This window comes from Xiphophorus hellerii, chromosome 1, assembly GCF_003331165.1.
Source record: "Xiphophorus hellerii strain 12219 chromosome 1, Xiphophorus_hellerii-4.1, whole genome shotgun sequence".
NCBI lineage: Eukaryota > Metazoa > Chordata > Actinopteri > Cyprinodontiformes > Poeciliidae > Xiphophorus > Xiphophorus hellerii.
Genome location: NC_045672.1, coordinates 24,318,758 through 24,336,031, shown reverse-complemented (window position 1 = coordinate 24,336,031; position 17,274 = coordinate 24,318,758). Strand labels below are relative to the sequence as shown.

The following is a 17,274-nucleotide window of genomic DNA, read 5'->3' as shown; positions in this document are numbered from 1 at the left end:
TGTGTCCTTTGTTCCTCGTCAGGTTCTTGTCAAGTCAGTTGTTCTGTCTACGTGCTGTCAGTTGTATTGATGTCCATTCGTGTAGCCAGTGCTACCTGTGTTGAGCCCTGGTTTTTCGCTCAGCAGTGCTGCCTGGTTTGTTGGACTTTGTTGGTTTACTCATCATTAAATATAATCGTTTTCTCACTACAACCTGGTTCTACAACGTCTACCTCACCACCTCACACCACCAACTCATGACAGTCTCAAGCATTTATTAAGTTGTAGATGATGAAAGATGATGAAAACATGTAAGCCTCCTAACTTTTGTTGTTTTTTCCTGTCTTGTTGAGTAGACTGGAGCTTTTGTGTTGTGTTTCGTTTTTGAAAAAAGAAAAATTGGTAAGTATATTTATGGAAAAACATTACTTGTAGAGGCAAGTCTAATTTGGTGGTGCAGGCATTCATTCAGACTAGCAAAGCTGCTACTGCTGGACATAAGTTTTCCCAATGGGATACAAATGGGTCATATTATGGCTTATATAGAGACAGCCATATCTTGAATGCAGACAAAAGAAGACCTTAAGCCCCCAAACTCTCAATCATGGCAAATGCTTGGAAGGGAAATTGAGACGCAAAGAAAAAGGACGTAATGAGATTATAGTTACCCATAATTAACAATCTGTAAAACACATTTCCCAAAACCAGGACCAGAGCTGTTCTTTTTGTCTGCTGTCAAGCCGAAGAATGCGCGAATTATCACGCAAACACACATTTAGCCCACTTTTCAGAGTCGACAATGCAAAGTCTCTGACCAATATCCTTAATCTGCCACTCAAAATACATTTAGCCTTTGTGAGAACAAATGTGCATGCCGAAAGACCGGTTTTTGGGGACTCAACAGCTTATTAGAACAATTGTTCCTCTTTATCTGTTGAACACAGACAACCACTAAAGCTTTCATGTCTGGGGACAGCAGTGTTGTTTTGTACGTTTTACAGGAAGAAAACAATGATTTTCATGCGGATTATAATCTCTCCTCTGGATTTTACTCTGAATTACAATGCTACATAAGCAAATTTTGTTGAATGACTGAGGGAAGGACACATTGCAGTATTTACACTTTGCACACTCAGATATAATCTATAGTATTTGGATGCTGACAAGTAAGTGGGCTGTGTTATCAGTCTATCAGGGTGAAACACTTGAGTGACCAATCTGAACCAAGAGATATCATTGTAACATTTAATTTAATTCCTCAGCCGTGATTTGAAACAATTCTATTGAATTTAAGATCGTTCCCAATCTCCCCTCTGCAGAATCCCGTAATAGGCATTTCAGAGGCAAGTCCCAAAGGATCGACACCAGGAAAGGGCTCAGACTGCAGGCATGACAGAGAGACTAGGCATAGAAAGGGAGAAGAGCAGAAATAATTATAAGAGCAAGTGAAGCGTAGCAGCTTGTCCGTTGCTCAAAATGAAAAGCAGGATGAAACATGATGGTGCAAATCAGCCACAAACCCGTATACAGTACCTGATTCATTCACCACATCTGGATAATTACACTCTAGGATCCTTGTTATGCTTGGATTCCGTAACCGACCTGTGTCATTTACCCATTTCTGGCTAGCACCACGACAAATTAAGTGTACCATTACCTCGAATTGAAATTGTCAAAGAGAGAAGCAGGAATGGAGACTGCAGCTTTCCTTGGAGACGGCAGGAAACAATGTCTAAGTTATTCTGATAACTGAAGTGTTTTATGTTATTTTATTGATGCTTGTCCATGCTAGAAGAGTTTACAGAAAACTCGCCTTTGTGGCGGTGAATGGGTGCTGCATCAGCTGAAGTGAATGAATGTCTTCAGAAAGTCTTTGTGTTTCAAGGACAGTCTGGCTGACATCATGGGGTTTTGACTGTCACAGCTGCTTCTTTAAGCCAGAGCTGTGTGATTAAATTCCCATTCTTTTTCTGCAGAGACGTGGAACGATTTGGAAACCTATAAACCATATGGACAAGTCAATAAAGTGTCTTTTACTGAAACCTTCTTGGCTCGCTCAGGAGGAAATTACCACAGGATGCCTTTGCAAGCAGGGTACAGTATGTATTAACAAGATTAGCTTTTGTTTTTGCATTCAATTACTTTAGCTAAGTCTTTTGAACAGTAACTTAGGTGGAAACTCAGAGCTAAGACTGTAGCTAGTGAGATTTATTAAAGGTTCTGTCAAAGGTTTTTGTCCAGTAAATAATTACCCTGATGTGAAGACCTTTAAGTGTCTTCCTTTAGTTGATATGGGGATTACTTGTAGGGAAATCAAGACAAAACAGATTGCATTAATGATTAAATATATCCAATTTCAAACAGAAAAGCTAATTTTTAACCTTTGCACCACATTAGCAACAATTCTACAATTTGAAATGTGAAAAAGGCCATGAACCTAACATACCCAACAAAATAATAGAAAATAATTATAAAACATGCACATATCGAAATGTTTTGTCCCCGACACCAGTCCCAGTCATATAAGTATAGATTGCCAGTACTGAGTGCGTCCCAGACCAATATCATATCTCTGAAAATCAATCCCATACATCGTCTTGTAAATTTGGTAACTTTAGAGTGCAGTAAAGTAGCACATAAAATCCCATCCCTTTTACAAATCACTCATGGCGATGTTCCACATGATGCAGCCACTTTTATTCCTCTTCCTGTTCTTGAAAGCAACAGACATTTTGTTTCAGAGGAAGTTTCTTTAGGACAGAGAATATCTGCCATTATTTCCTGGCTCAGCACAAATACAAAAGTTACTTTAATGTTCTAACATCACATCACCTGAAATGTGAATATTGTATTTTTGTTTAAAAGGTTAACATATACTATGTAGTCTGCTGAAGTGCTTAGTTACTGTTTGCATGTTCATTCTCTGTTTTGATATGACTCTGACAATTCAAAGAATGTGTCAAGATAGACCCACTTAGTGATGTGCAAACAAAACTGACATATTGAAAAATGTGTGATATGTGGAACTAGTGATGAGCATCACTAACTAAAATGTTAGTAATGCTAACCCTAAAGCTCTGATCGTACACATTTTCTATGCTAAGCACTATACCTGCATAGTATTTAGCAGAAGCTAATACTAAGGCACTACAACCATGCTGACTGTAAACAGTAAATGACCTGTACTTGTATAATGCTTTATCTAATTCAGAGGACCACAAAGTGCTTTACTATATTCAGTCATTCATGCACATGTACACATGCTCATGGTGGTGAGCTCCATTTTAGCCACAGCTGCCCTGGGGCAGTGGGACAGAAACAAGGCTGCTATGCACCAGTACCACCAGGCCCTCTGACCGCCACCAACAAGCAAGACAGGTGAAGTGTCTTCCCTAAGGACAACAACTGAGATAGAGACATTAGCCACCTTAAAGCCTACCGGTTACAAGATGGATTCGTTCCACTGTCATTCCACTTACTGTAACAGAGTTAAAAATACACTTTGTTTTTGTAGTATATCACCCTTGATAGGTTCAATTTGTTATTGACAGATCACTTGATCATCAAGTGATTCTTTGGAAAAGATTTCTCTCTCATGGTTTCAGTTTTATAGCTGTTGAGTATTGCCGATGTAACGACATCAGTAGATTTAAACTGTTTAGTACTACAGCCTGTAGTTCAACAGCAATGCATTTGGGGTACACAATAAATGTCCTTTCTGGCACTGCATCATGATAGGAAAATGTGAGGATAGGAAAAAGAACTGCAACATAAACTGTCTTTACCCACTTCAAAATAAGAGCATGAACATAAATATCTATATTCGTGTAAGTCTCATATGGTCTAGCGGTTAGGATTCCTGGTTTTCACCCAGGCGGCCCGGGTTCGACTCCCGGTATGGGAACAATTCTTTTTTTGCTATGTATTGCAAATTTTTGCTCAGGTCCCTCTTGAAAATGAGATCTAGATCTCAACGGGGTTTACCTGATTAAATAAAGGAATATGAATCTAACTACTTAGATGTCGATAACAAAAACTTCAACACAAATGTCAAACTTTATTCAACTAAAAGTTTACAAAACAGCCAAACTGCAGAGGTCAAAGGACGAGAGGCAGGGTACGCCCTGAAAAGGTCACCAGTCCATTGTGGGGTAAACAAAATATGTTAGCACTTTATAATTTATCCAGTAAAATTAATTTAGGGGGAAGCTAAATGCGCAAAGCATTGTCTCCGTAATTAGTGCATTAGTGTAAGAGTACCCACCGTGAATGGGACTAAATAAAATACATTTGTGGAACTCCAAGTCCTATAATGTGTCACTTTTAATGTGGTCACGTTCTGCAGTCATGTTTAGATAGTATTAGCAGTGTATTCAAGATCAGGATATGGTAATTGTGAAGTAACACATAGCAAGTGTAACTGTAACAGCATAGAGTGCTGGATCTAAAGCTAATTCTTAAGTATAGTTAATCTCAATCAGTTTGATTGAGATCTCAATCAGTTTGATTGAGATTAATATACTGATATTAATTAATGCCTGAATTTATTTTTAGTAAAGTCTAAAGATATTGCAGCCAAAGTATTTTTAGCACAAATTTTCCCGAGTTTCTGTTAACAGCTCAGCTTTATATGTTGACAATTGAAAGAAGAAAGGCAACAGAATCACAAACAGTGCAGCCTCCAAGGTATTATAATGTATTCATCACAACACACAGCCCAAACAATGATACTCACATATAAAGTCTCAATCAAATCAAGGTTAAAGATAATTTTCTTTCTCTTCAGTTGACTGCAGCTCTGCTGTGAAGGCGCATAGAAAACATCTTTCCTCTCTCACAGAAACACAACCTCAAACAAACTGCCTGCAGTCCAACCTTTTTATCTGTTTCTTGCCCTCAAACAATGCTAGTTAGAGTGAACAGATGCCTCGCTGCCCACCATTATTTTCTCACCCAGTTCCACTTTTACTAACTCTTAAATGTCAGCCATGACCAAAGAACACTAAATTTACTGGATTTGGCTCTGGGACTCGTCACAAAAGTCACTGTGCACTTCTGGCGTCAGAAAAGACCAGGTGGATAGCTTTTGTTTAAGTACCATCATCCCCACAGGAAATTATGTTTTTTTCATTTTATGTGGGAAATGATAAAACATTATCTTTGATATTCTGTATTTTACATATACAGAGTAAAGATGAAAACTACATCTTTACTGTAAAAACTACAGTTTGAAACCAACAGACATATAATAAAGCATTGTCCAACCAATGTAAACATGACTGCTGTAGCTTTACTTTTTATAGTTCTGATGGATATGATATTTGTTAAAAACAAGCATTTAGTAATAGATAAACACCAAAATAATAATTAAAGAAAGCATATTTTTGGTGTGTTAGTCTGTTATAAAATGTTGATCAAATATATGGACATTTAATGTTTTACTACAAAATTTAATAAAGGCCTTGAATTCTTTATAAATAATGTAAATATTATAACTTTTATAATCCTGTAAAAAGGGTTAAGCCCTCTAAAATCATAAAACATACACCTTCACTTTGTCATGCTCTCCTTTACTTTGTGCTTCACAGAGGAACCGTTCTTAGGATTAGGAGATCCATTTTAACATAATTCTAAGGTGATAGTCTTACACAATGAAAATGTGTTTGATTGAATATAAATGTGCCCAACTGTGCATTACAAAAATAACTCAAGAATATAGATGAAAAGTCTGCCTTGATATTCTTTCTTAACATACACAGAGAAACAGTCCAACAATTAGGCTTTAATAAACCTAAATTGATTTTAACCCTGATTTTGATGCTATGCAACTTTAAAGTGCTTTGCCTAGTTTTATTTGTAAAACAAAAAACAAACAAAAAACAAAAAAGCATCTATCTGTTTAATCCTACTTCAGATTATTACTAGCACCCATTATTACTAGCGAGCTTATTACTTAACATCTTAATAAAAAAACACTAGAGTATGTGGTTATAATTTAAGAAAATTCTAAAGGATGGAATACTTTTGCAAGACCCAGGAACAAACCTAAATGGAGAACTTTAGTGTAAGCCTTTGAATCCTTTGTGAGACCCAATAATGCTAAATTTAACAAAATCTGAAGAGACTGGATGTGATCCGTTGGTAAAATCAGGTGTGAAGAAGACGCGAGAGTGTGTGTGCTGTATAATTATAACAGAAATACATCAACTCATTGTATTCCAAAATAACATTATTGTCCTGTAAATGATAGCAAAATCACTCTTTAAACGTTATTTCTTACAAAACATCTTTTGTAAGAAGACACCTAATTTGGACAAAATAGCCAGGCCAATCAATTCCACATTTCAGAGATATTGAAAGCAAAGGTCTACAGTAAAACAGTCTTTTTTTTTTAGGTAGACTAACACTTGTATAACTCACATAAACAGCCAAATAAACAAAATCTACTCTAAACTCCTGACACCAACCTCATCACCACAGAATGAAGATCATGACTGTAAATGCATGCAGCATTATACAATTTTTTCATTTTTTTTTTTTTTTTGCAACGCAGTCTCTCAGCTGTCTAAACAGGATGATTGCTGCTGGTCTGAAGGGTCCTTCAGTGAGAGGAGCTTTGAGACAAAGTAAGAGGCAGCATATGTGGGAGGTGCCAAATAAAACATCCCTGATTAACTTGTTCAGCTTGTGTAGCAATTGTGTTGCTTATAATTGCACATCTGCACACAGCTACACAGTGTGTTCTTCAAAGTCTCTCAAAATAACAATTTCGATGGCAATTTGAGAGGAAAATGAAGGGCGTCTGAGCAGCAGATGTTCGTTTTCTCTGTCAACAAACGACAGACAGAGCTAAGACAGGTGAAGGGCAGAGCAAAGGGAATGCATTCAAAGCTGAAAGTGGCTGATCTGAATTATTCTTTAACTACATGTTGACCTAATTATCCTAGTACAAAAGAGCAGATTATACAACTAATAACAATAATTTCTCCTAACCTGATAACAGAAGAGGATCCCACTGCAATGCAGACGAGACACAGGTTTATAAACATTGAGATCTGATGTCTTGTTCTTTTCTCTCTCAATACAAATCTGTTACATCCATCTTACTTTTTGTTAAAGAAGTGAAATGCTGGATGGTTCTAAATTCAATCACTGTTTGTTTTCTCTGCATTGTGTTTCTGAGAACATTGTAACCTGGATTAGCACCTCATTTCAAACTCCTATTTTCCAAGAACTACAAGAAACATTTCCCCATGGATAAACTTTTCTGCAAAAATTAAAACTTTATATTGTCATATGAGAAACATCAGTAACTAAAACACTTAATTATTGACTTGTAAAGTGCTTCTGAGAAAAAAAATAGTAATTGCCATTTTTAACTGGTATTAAATGCACATTGCATTTAAACGGCTTTCAAGAGAGCCATTGTTCTCTTGAAAAAACAACGGCTGTTGAACTTAACACACATCAGAGTTAATTTTCAGTGATATCACTTGTTGGGGTGAACTGACATTGTGTTATGGTTTATAAATTATGCAAAACCTTAAAAAGCACAACATTTGTATGTGTTCTCCAGTTTCATATTGATTAACAGTGAAAATTTGATCAGCATTGACTAAATGAGTTGTAGCTGATCACTGCAACTCAGATGTTTCTAACAGTAAATCCATCCAGCAGATTACATCCAGATTAGATTATTGTAACTCTGTTTGTTTTGAAATTGGTCAGCATCTGCTGTCCAATCTGCACTCACACTGGTTGTTTCTATTGCCAGACCTTTGGCTAACACCCGAAAAAAGGGGACAATTTAATATCTGTGCTAACTTTTCCAGACTGGCTTTTGATTCTGAAATCTGAAATAATAGCTCTTAGAGCAACTGATCATCTACCTCTGAATATGCTTAGATGTAGATGGGACTTTTTATTTGCATTTTCTACATGATTTGCAGTATTTTTTAGCTGATTATTATTATTTTTTTTTTTTTTTGCAGATTTGTGATTTATAATAGAGCACAGTGGTCAACACTGGTTACTTTAAATCTGCTCCATGAATCATGTTGATTAGATCATCCTCGGCTGCATTAGTGGGGATAATCATGTAATCCCATCTTTCTCTGATGAATAGGAAAGTAATTCTTCAATCACAGAATGACACTGTTTTTGTTACATTTCCCTCTCAATTTCAAACAAAGATTACACAATCTGTGATTTTGTCCTTAGAAAGAAAATTGGACTAAGCCGGAATGAGAAAGTAGTGCCTCAAAAGAAAAAACAGAAATTGGTGTTGGCCTGTAAAAGCCTGATCAGTGTATCTCTTCTGAAACTTTCGAAAACTTCTGAAGAAAAAGCAAAACACAAGCGAGCTTAGAACACATTTCCTCAGATGTAAATTGCAAATAAAAGCAACACTGATACTCCTCAACTTCTCCAACTTTGATAAAAAGTTTAGCTTGTTCAGGGCAATATTCTATTATCGTATTTAAAAGTCCTCTGGAAATAGTCTAACATAAAGTGCAGAGAAAAAAAAATAGGGACACACTCCTCATATTCACAGTATACTGTATAAGTTGTTTTGTGCTCCTGAGTTATGGCAATACCACACAATGGATGATAGGACCATGGACTTATCAATAATGCATAAGATAGTGAGAAAAATGACAGGCACTCTTGCTGGTAGGTTCTCTCCAGAAGCAAGCCATAAATTTGCAGGGCAATAATAATGACTCTTCTCAGGGAAATAAAGGCCACCCTCTGCTCCCCATAGTCATAAACCTGACTCACTCTTCCATTGGTTGGAAGAAAAATGCTTCCTCTCCCACCACACAGGAGTCATACACCGGAGGTACTTCAAACAGCCAACTTGATATGCAATCATCTCTCTTTACACAGGAAAGGATACAATTTCAGTTTTTATATGAGCTATTTTCCTATTATGCTTGTGGAGGTGCGGGAAAAATTGTGAGCACAGTAATAGTGAAATAAAGCCCAGTTTAATAGTTTAGGCAGAAGTTTTTTTTCTAATAATTCTTTTACCATCTTCAAAATGTCCAAACTCTCCTAAGCCTCCTGTGAAATTTTATTTTTCTTAATGCAGAATTGCAAAATGAGTAGCCTGTTTTTGTACAATACAAGTGCTGATCTCCAATTTGCAATAATCATGCCGTTTTTTTATGTCTTCATCATTCATACATGCTGGCTTAAATAATTACATTTTCACATTTTAAATGTAATTTTGTGAGCTTCAATGATACATTTTCAAACTTATTGTTCTGTCAAACCAGGTTTAACAAATCTAAAGCACATAGCAAATTAAGAAGTTTAACTTCTTATGGCATTGTCTTATTTTTTTCTATCTGATTGAAGATCAGTCCTGAAGTTCTTGTTGCTACAGAATGGAAAAGTGTTAACACAACAGAAATATGTGAAATGACCATGAGCTTAGCAACACTGAATTGTAAGAAAATGTTACATAAACTGTCCTAGAAATATTTCCAACAAAGAATTAATGCTTTTTTCGTGGTAGATTTCTCTGACTAAATGAGACTAAAGGCAAATGAAAGTTACAAAGGAAGGAAAAAATCCTAAAGAAATGATAAATGTTCAATCGCTTCCCTTATGAATCCACTATACATTTAGAATATTTCTTTCTTTAGTATGATGAATGTTGGTTCATTCACAGTTAATTTAATTGAAACAAAAAATGAATCCAATAAAATCTGTAATTGATTAGATGAATTATGGGACAAAGACAAATAAATGTTAAAATGTCCTTTATAATTTTGTGTTTTTTATCTTCTAAAGGTTCTGTATCCTGCCCAATTTCCAGTTATTGTGCATTTGAGTCGACTTATTAAAGAGATCAAATTCAATCGGTATAAATAATAAAATCGGTAAAGCTATGAACAACCTTCTGATGGTAGATGACATTCATTGAAGTCATATAACCACATCACTTAAAATAGACTATAAGATTTCTGTACACTCTGTTGCAGAGTGTACAGAAGATTTACAGTGTTGCAGTGATGCAAATAGTTTTGTAGAAAGCTCCTATTGAGTCTGTTTCTTACCCAGGAGGTTTGGGCATTAAATGACTAAAACTGCAAAAGTACAAAATTTCATCAAAGCAAACTGACCAACACCTAAATAATTGTGAAAAATAGAATGCCCTCTGCCTCAGGTAGATTTCCACTAGCATTTTTGGTTAAGTCACATTTATGCAACAAAGATAATTGTTTAAGTGAAAAACACATCCATGATTGCATTCAGACTTTTTCAGAGTAATCTACACTTTTCCAGAAAACCTTTTCAATTCCTTGATATTAGGAAATAATGTAACACAAAAACATTACCGGTTGAGTAATTTGCCTTTTTTATATATAGCTGTAAAACAACCACTCTGACAAAGCAGTTATTACACACTGTGATGTGAGATGGAGCTGAAGCAGAGGAGTAAATTGAAAAGGAAGGAAGACTCCAAAGTTCCAACACCACCAATAATTTAAACTTTACTTGAGTTAGACTCATGAATAAAACTCTTCTTGTGTTCCATGTCCAAAAATGAATTCTATTGCCTTCACCAAAAGGGTTTCTTTTTTAAGCCAACTGCTGCCGGTGAGGTTATTCCAGCTGTTCAAGTCATATTCAGTCAGCAGTGGCCCAGAACAAATACTCTGGGATGGAGAGTGCCAGGGCAGGAATCCATAATCAACTTCAGTGAGCTGCTTTTAGAGTGCAAACAGCAGGTATCAAACAGTTTAGGGTCCATTTGTTGTGCTGAGTGCTTTCCACAAAAGGTTGCAGGAGACACTCTGACCTTGTCACAAGGTTACGCTGAAGATTTTTGCTGAAAATCCCTTTCAGGTTGCACAGGAGAGCAGATCAGATGTGTCTTTTCTTGCAGTTGTTCCAACAGCAAGCAAATATCACACAGATTAGCACATGGGTCAAGTTTCAAAGGCATTAAACTGCAGGTTAATCTTAATAAATACACATATTATCATAGACTTAAACCGAAAAGTAGAACCCATATATTATATTTTCATACACAGAATGATATATTAATTTATTAATTAAAAATCTCCAAAAAGCTTTTTAGCAGAGGGAAGCATGAAGTGCTCTAAGATTTTGTGATAGATGACTGCGCTGACTTTGGATTTATTAAAACACAGTGGACCAGAAACAGCACCAGACATGGTAACCCAAATCACCACTGACTCTGTGGAAAGTTTCCATGTCTTGTCCCTCTTCCTGCAGACTCTGGTGCTACAATTCAATTTAGCTAATTTAACAAAAAAGCCTTTTCACAACAAATGTCGTCTCAAGGCACTTTACAAGAAAGAAATCATTTCAATTTAACTACAAATGCACTGCAAGTGATCCTGGTTGTAAAACAGTGTGATGAACTCAGTGTATTATTCAAATTAGCTGTAAAAAGTTTTCTGTATAAGGAAACCCAGCATCATTCATTCCTCTTCCTGGACGAGCTTGTAGTGACAGTAGACAATCGATTGCATTGTGTTGTTGACTTTACACAATCCCTCATATCGAGCATGGATGTATCGACAGTGGAGAGGAAAAACTCTCTTTTAGCAGGCAGAAAGCCTCAGCACAACCTGACTCAGTGAAAGCAGCTGTCTGTCATGACCCACTGGAGGTTTGAGAAATCAACAGATACACAAATAAAAGAAAGAAAAGAACTACCAATAAATTCCACATGTAATTCCATGTTCTTTTCAGCTGGTCTTTCACCGCATTTAACACATTGTCATTTCCGGAACAGGGGTGAATTATTATGTACGTTGTCATTCAGGCGTTGATGTAAATGTTTGGAGGGGAAAATTCAGTTTCCTTCTCTGGAGACGACTTACAGGAAGACTGACAATTTCAATTACATCAGCAGCCACAATTTTGTCCTGATGCATGATATGATTGAGCCAGTGTGACTTCAATGTGCCATGTCAAGCACATGAACCAAGGTGGATACAATAAAGCCTCTGAAAATGATTGACTGTGACTTTGGGGAGAAAATGTCCTCTTGCAAGATTTTAGATTTCATTTTGAAATCCCTCAGGACGCTGTAGCCTCCCCTCCCAGTGCTTCACCAGAACATGATTTTTAAAAAAAGACTTACAAGTTGCACATTCAAAAAATGAAAATTTCATCTCAGTTGTTAGCACACCTGTGCATTCCACGCTGATAACTGCGGACTGCTGATTACATTTTTAAGGGAGCTTATAGAGAGGCCTGCTATTGTACTTGTGTTTTTCTTCACCTGGACTTCACATCTGAGAGCAGATTGTTACAATAGCAAATCTCATGAGACACTTACTGGATTGGAACGGTGCAGCCAAGAGCCAGAAGGCAACCGCATCTGCTCTCTCTGGAGACTGCCATCAGCAGTTTGGGCTAAAGGTATGGCCACTTATGTCGAAATATCTACATGTTAACTCTATTATTTTAGCCTGAGTCTGCAGAACTGTAGCTACTTTTTTTTTTTTTTGCAAGATGTTGATAATGTGCATGCAATGACATTTGATTTAATGCAAGCATCTAATAGAGCAGCTTCAAGTAAATGTCACTCAGACTGAGGAAATAATGAGTGCAAAAGGCATTTGTTTTTCCAGCCTTTAATCAAAGCCAAAAACATCACAGAAAAAAAAAGGCCTGCTTTATGCCGGTGGACTGTTTTTTCTTTTTTATTCTGTTTTTCACCTGAGCTCTCTCATATAGCACCTCAGGTTTGCATCTGGGAAGTTAATGAGTTGTTTCGCCTCAGAGCAATATGCTTCAGTGTTACCGAAGATATAACAACAACAAAAATATCCTTAAAAGAATCTATTAAATGCTCAAATCAACTGATGTAAAAGGAAAGATTCCCAATTTCCATTAAACACGATTAGCTCTGCAAACTCATACAAAAAAAGAAGAAATCCCACTCTTGACTTCAGTTATTTTAATAGCAGTCTTGGCTGCTTCCAGCCTCTGAGACATTAATACTCCACTGAATAAGATTCAAAGGCCAGATTCTCACACAAGCTTCTGTAAAGATAATCTTATTTCCTACTTCGCTGAACTTGAGAGTTACTCCAGCAGATAAAACAGACACCAACCGTTTCCCATTGACCTTTCCAGGGAGGAGCAGAGAACGCTTCGGAAAACAACAACACTCAATGAAAATGCAAATGAATCATTTGAAAAGCATTTCTCACTGTTTTACTGTTCGACATTTACTGACAGTGATTTATTGATCTTCAGGGGAAAAGATTTTAAGTTGTTAAATCAACAGCAAGATAATTTTTCCCTCTATCATCAAATCTGAAATCATTTGCACACCACTCGTCTTTCTGGTGTCAAAGCTCAGAAATAAACAGATGGATTTCTGTGGCACTATAGCAGGAATGCCTGTGGAAGTACGTGACTTTTATCTGTAAGAATCTCCACTCCCAACTGCGTGTGATACATGATGTAGCAGCATAAATGGTACGCTGCCACTTTAAGATCAATTTCAGCTGCTGCATATAAGCAGGTCTCTACCTGCCACATGACTACTTGCGTCATGACGTCAACTCATTTTGCTTAGTTTGTTTGCTGAGCTGTGCTGGGTAAGCGTGGCTGTTTCTTTGTTTGTCAGCTTTTATCATAGCCATTAATGCAGGCTGGTTTGATTTGTTTAGCCTCCCTTGCTGTGCCTCCAACTCCTGGACCAATTTGTTCGGTTGTTTGCTGCCGGTAAGGTAAGCGCTAGCATGGCTAGGTAACATCCGTCTCATGTAAACGAAGCCTTTATGTAGTATTCTGTTACAGCTGTGCTCCGTAGGTGAACTTGTGGATCTGTTAATCTGGCCGTGTGGTAATTTACAGGTAAGCAGCTACCATAAGTCATAGTTTTTATCAGCAGTTGTATTAATAATCTACTTTATTTTTTTAGCCTCCTGCCGAGTCCCTGACAACTATTCTATTTGGATGTACACTCGCTGCTGTTTTGCCTACGTTGAATTGTTTTAAAAGATTTGTATGAACTTTCCCCCGCTGCCGGGAGTATTGATGGCACCACAAACGGGATAAAAAAAGCAATCTTGTAGTGCTATTGTATCACTGTTTTACTCGTATTGTTTCATTTTTTTGTCTTTCTTTTAGGGACTGAGGCTTCTGTGGTGGCGGTGGTGACCCCTGGTGGCGGTGTCTTGTCTTGTGTGTTTTGTTGGAACACCCCTTTTTGTGTGTGTGTGTTTGCCGTGTCTTTGTAGTGTCCAGGGTGATCCCTTTTCTTCACTGGATGTTGCCCCTTTCCTCACTACTCTCCCCCCACTGGTAAGCCTCAGTTTCCTTTGACATTTAAACATTTTATAATCAACTTTATTAAAAATGCATTCACTGTTTTAACTATTCGATTTCAGGTTATTGTTAAATTAAACAACCTATTAAAGTTTAATAAATTTTTTGTAGAATTGTCTGAATCTTGTCTCATTTCCTGTAGAACGTACCTGTGTCCTTATTATTATTCTATTTTCCTGGAGTTATTCCAGGTGGCGTTGTCGGTTTCCCTTATCTTAAACTTTAACATCTTACATTTGGGTTTCAAAATAAAGAAAATCCACCCCAGGTTGCCACACATGACATGATCTCCAATATGGCATCTTCTCCATGTCTGATAGAAATCGCCCCCCCTGGGCATTGTGTCATTGTAATCAGCAGCAATATCATCACTAAATGTCACTAAATGTTTTTTTTTTTTTTTTCAGGCAGCTCAACATTTTTTGAGATTCCTCTTTCGACAAGGGCAGCTACAGCTGAGGGGTAGGCTGCACAGGAAACTTCTTCAGTTTCTCAACTAGCTCTCCCACTCTGAGCAAAACACAAAAAAATATTGACATTTTTGCTCTGCCTGGCCACCCTCCAGACACAGCAGCTATAAACACCTCCTCCTGCATGCCACTGGGAACAGGTATTTGACATGGAATCAGACAGGCGTTAAAACAAAATCTATAAAGCTGCCATTATTTGTAAGATGTGCTACTTTAACCATGCCTCTCTGCAAGCATGAAAAGCATATTACTTTGGAATATGTCTTCACAGAATCTCATCTCTGTTGTGTATGTAGCATCCAGACTGAAAGCCCATGGGACCTAACGGGCTGTCTCCTCCCCGGTCAAATCTGTACACACTATTTTAGGTCCAAGAGACAATTCTTGTGATCTTTACAGACGAAATTGTCTGTTTTTCTCAGGGTTACTTCTTGAAGAGTAACCGTCAGAGCCGTTCATGGAGAGGTCCATTGAATCAGTCGTGCATGAACCTTCTTAAGACAGAAGCTAGTTGTCTGCGGGCCAGAAAATAAAACTTGATTGGTGTGATGCACAACAAAATAATATATATTTTTGTTATGGTTAATTTGCTTGATTTCACATTAAAGAACCTTACACAAAATCACTTTTCTGCCATGGCCATTGCAGTCCATAGGTCAAATTAACCAAAAACAAAAAAAAAATGTATCCAAAGGTCTTGCCAGGTTTTATTATTATTTTGTTATGTTTAAAATCATTTGATTCTGGAGAAAAGATTTAGACAAAAAAAAAGTAGTTCTTATTCCATTTTATCCCATGCAGAACACAACACCTTTCTGTCAAACTCTGGTTTCCAAGTGTTAATTAACTTCTTCCTGAAAATAGTATCTGGGATCTGCACCTTTTATTGTGTTCCAGGTGACACATGCAGAAATCAGAACCAGGTTAGGGAATATATTAATCCTTTAAAGTTTAATAGCAAAATTGGGAGATGTTTTTAGGTGCTTTTGGTAGGAATCAGTGAACGTCAAGCTAAATTCAAAGTACTTGTGTAAAGAAAAATATCTCTTTTGAAAAAGAAATTAGATAATCTATGGAGTCAATTTGTCATGTTTCATACTTTAAGACACATAAGGAGAGCTCCAAATATTCACAGCATCACAATATCCTCCATAATATTAATTCTGCCTTGGAAATATGCCTCCTTCCTCTCAAAGCAATGTTTATTCTCACATTTTAATGCAGTTTACACAATTTTACTCTGGTCCTGTTTGAATCGTAATTCGTAAGCTTAATCTTTCTGTGTCTAAAACAACTCATAATTTCATATAAACTACGTAACTAGTTTATTTTGAAATATTTCTATTTCTATTGTTTGTGTCAAAATCTAGCTTTGACCTTTCTTTCAAGTTTGATTTTATTTTATTTGTATCTACACTAGGACGTTTAAATTAGTAAAATCTTCTCATGGTGAGAATGCACCTGATTTCAACATGAAAAATATATTTTAGTCAATCTTCATTAAGCTTAAGAAAATCTTAGAAAGACAACAAATTTACTTCAGTTTATTTCTGTCTTCATTATCGTTATTAAGGTGTTGCCATACTAGGTCATTTCTTTGTTTATTCTTGCTGCTTTAGGTTCTTTGTATATTTGGATTTATTTTTCTTAGATTACAGTCAACCCTTTTTGTTCTTTTCTCGTTTCAAGATCCTTGGATCTTAGTTCACATCCCTTTGTGTTAATGAGTTTCTTCCCTCAGTTTCACTGCATTCTCCTGCCACATATGTGCCACATTTGCTCCGATTAATTCGTCTGGTTCGTCAGTATTTATGCTTCTGCCGCCTGTTTATTCATTCCATAATACAAGGTTCGTTTACTCTTTTCATAGATTTGTAAGTTGGAATTTTTACTGATCAAAAACTTTAGTTTCTAAACTACTGACCTCTGTGTTTTATTAGCAGGGGTAGCATGTCGCCATTAAAACCTTCAATATCTGAAACTGTTTAACTTAATTTGTGGTTTAGTCTCTGTATGTTTGTGTGGGGCTTTGTCCTTTAAGGAAGAAATAGGACACCCCTTTGTTACATAAGTTACAGTCAATTGTTCTTTTTTTTCATAAAAATGTACCATCCAAAGTAGATTCATTTAGGTGTAAGCAATTATGAGATTATTTATAAAAGGAAAGCTCAAGGTGAAACAGAATTTTTATTCTTAAACACTCAATAAATACATCAGCAAATGACAATTTGAAAAAGCAAGACTTAATCTGTTCATGAAAGATGAGTCCTGCAGTTTCACAGAACTGAAAACCTTTCCAGTAAGAAATACTGAAAATCTCAGAGATAAACTAACACTCTTAGATGCCTTTAAAAAGTAAAAATGCTGTCATACATTTTCAAAAACAATATTATAAAATAATGTAAATAATACATAATTTCATAAGTTTTATTTCACCTTATGATTCAATTTGATTTTGATCCTTCAGTGGTCAATTCAGTCTTTCTTTTGT

At 36.5% G+C, this 17,274-nt stretch overlaps 1 long non-coding RNA gene and 1 other non-coding gene across 2 annotated transcripts; both read left to right on the top strand.

Annotated features, from left to right (window-relative positions):
* The first annotated feature begins 3,811 nt into the window (after nt 1-3,811).
* Nucleotides 3,812-3,883, top strand: trnae-uuc (transfer RNA glutamic acid (anticodon UUC)). Its single transcript has one exon. It is a non-coding gene; the product is annotated as a tRNA-Glu (tRNA).
* Nucleotides 3,884-13,448: 9,565 nt separating this feature from the next.
* On the top strand, nt 13,449-14,431 carry LOC116732315 (uncharacterized). Its single transcript, XR_004341762.1, has 4 exons — nt 13,449-13,580; nt 13,653-13,712; nt 13,783-13,839; nt 13,907-14,431. It is a non-coding gene; the product is annotated as an uncharacterized LOC116732315 (long non-coding RNA).
* The last annotated feature ends 2,843 nt before the right edge of the window (nt 14,432-17,274 follow it).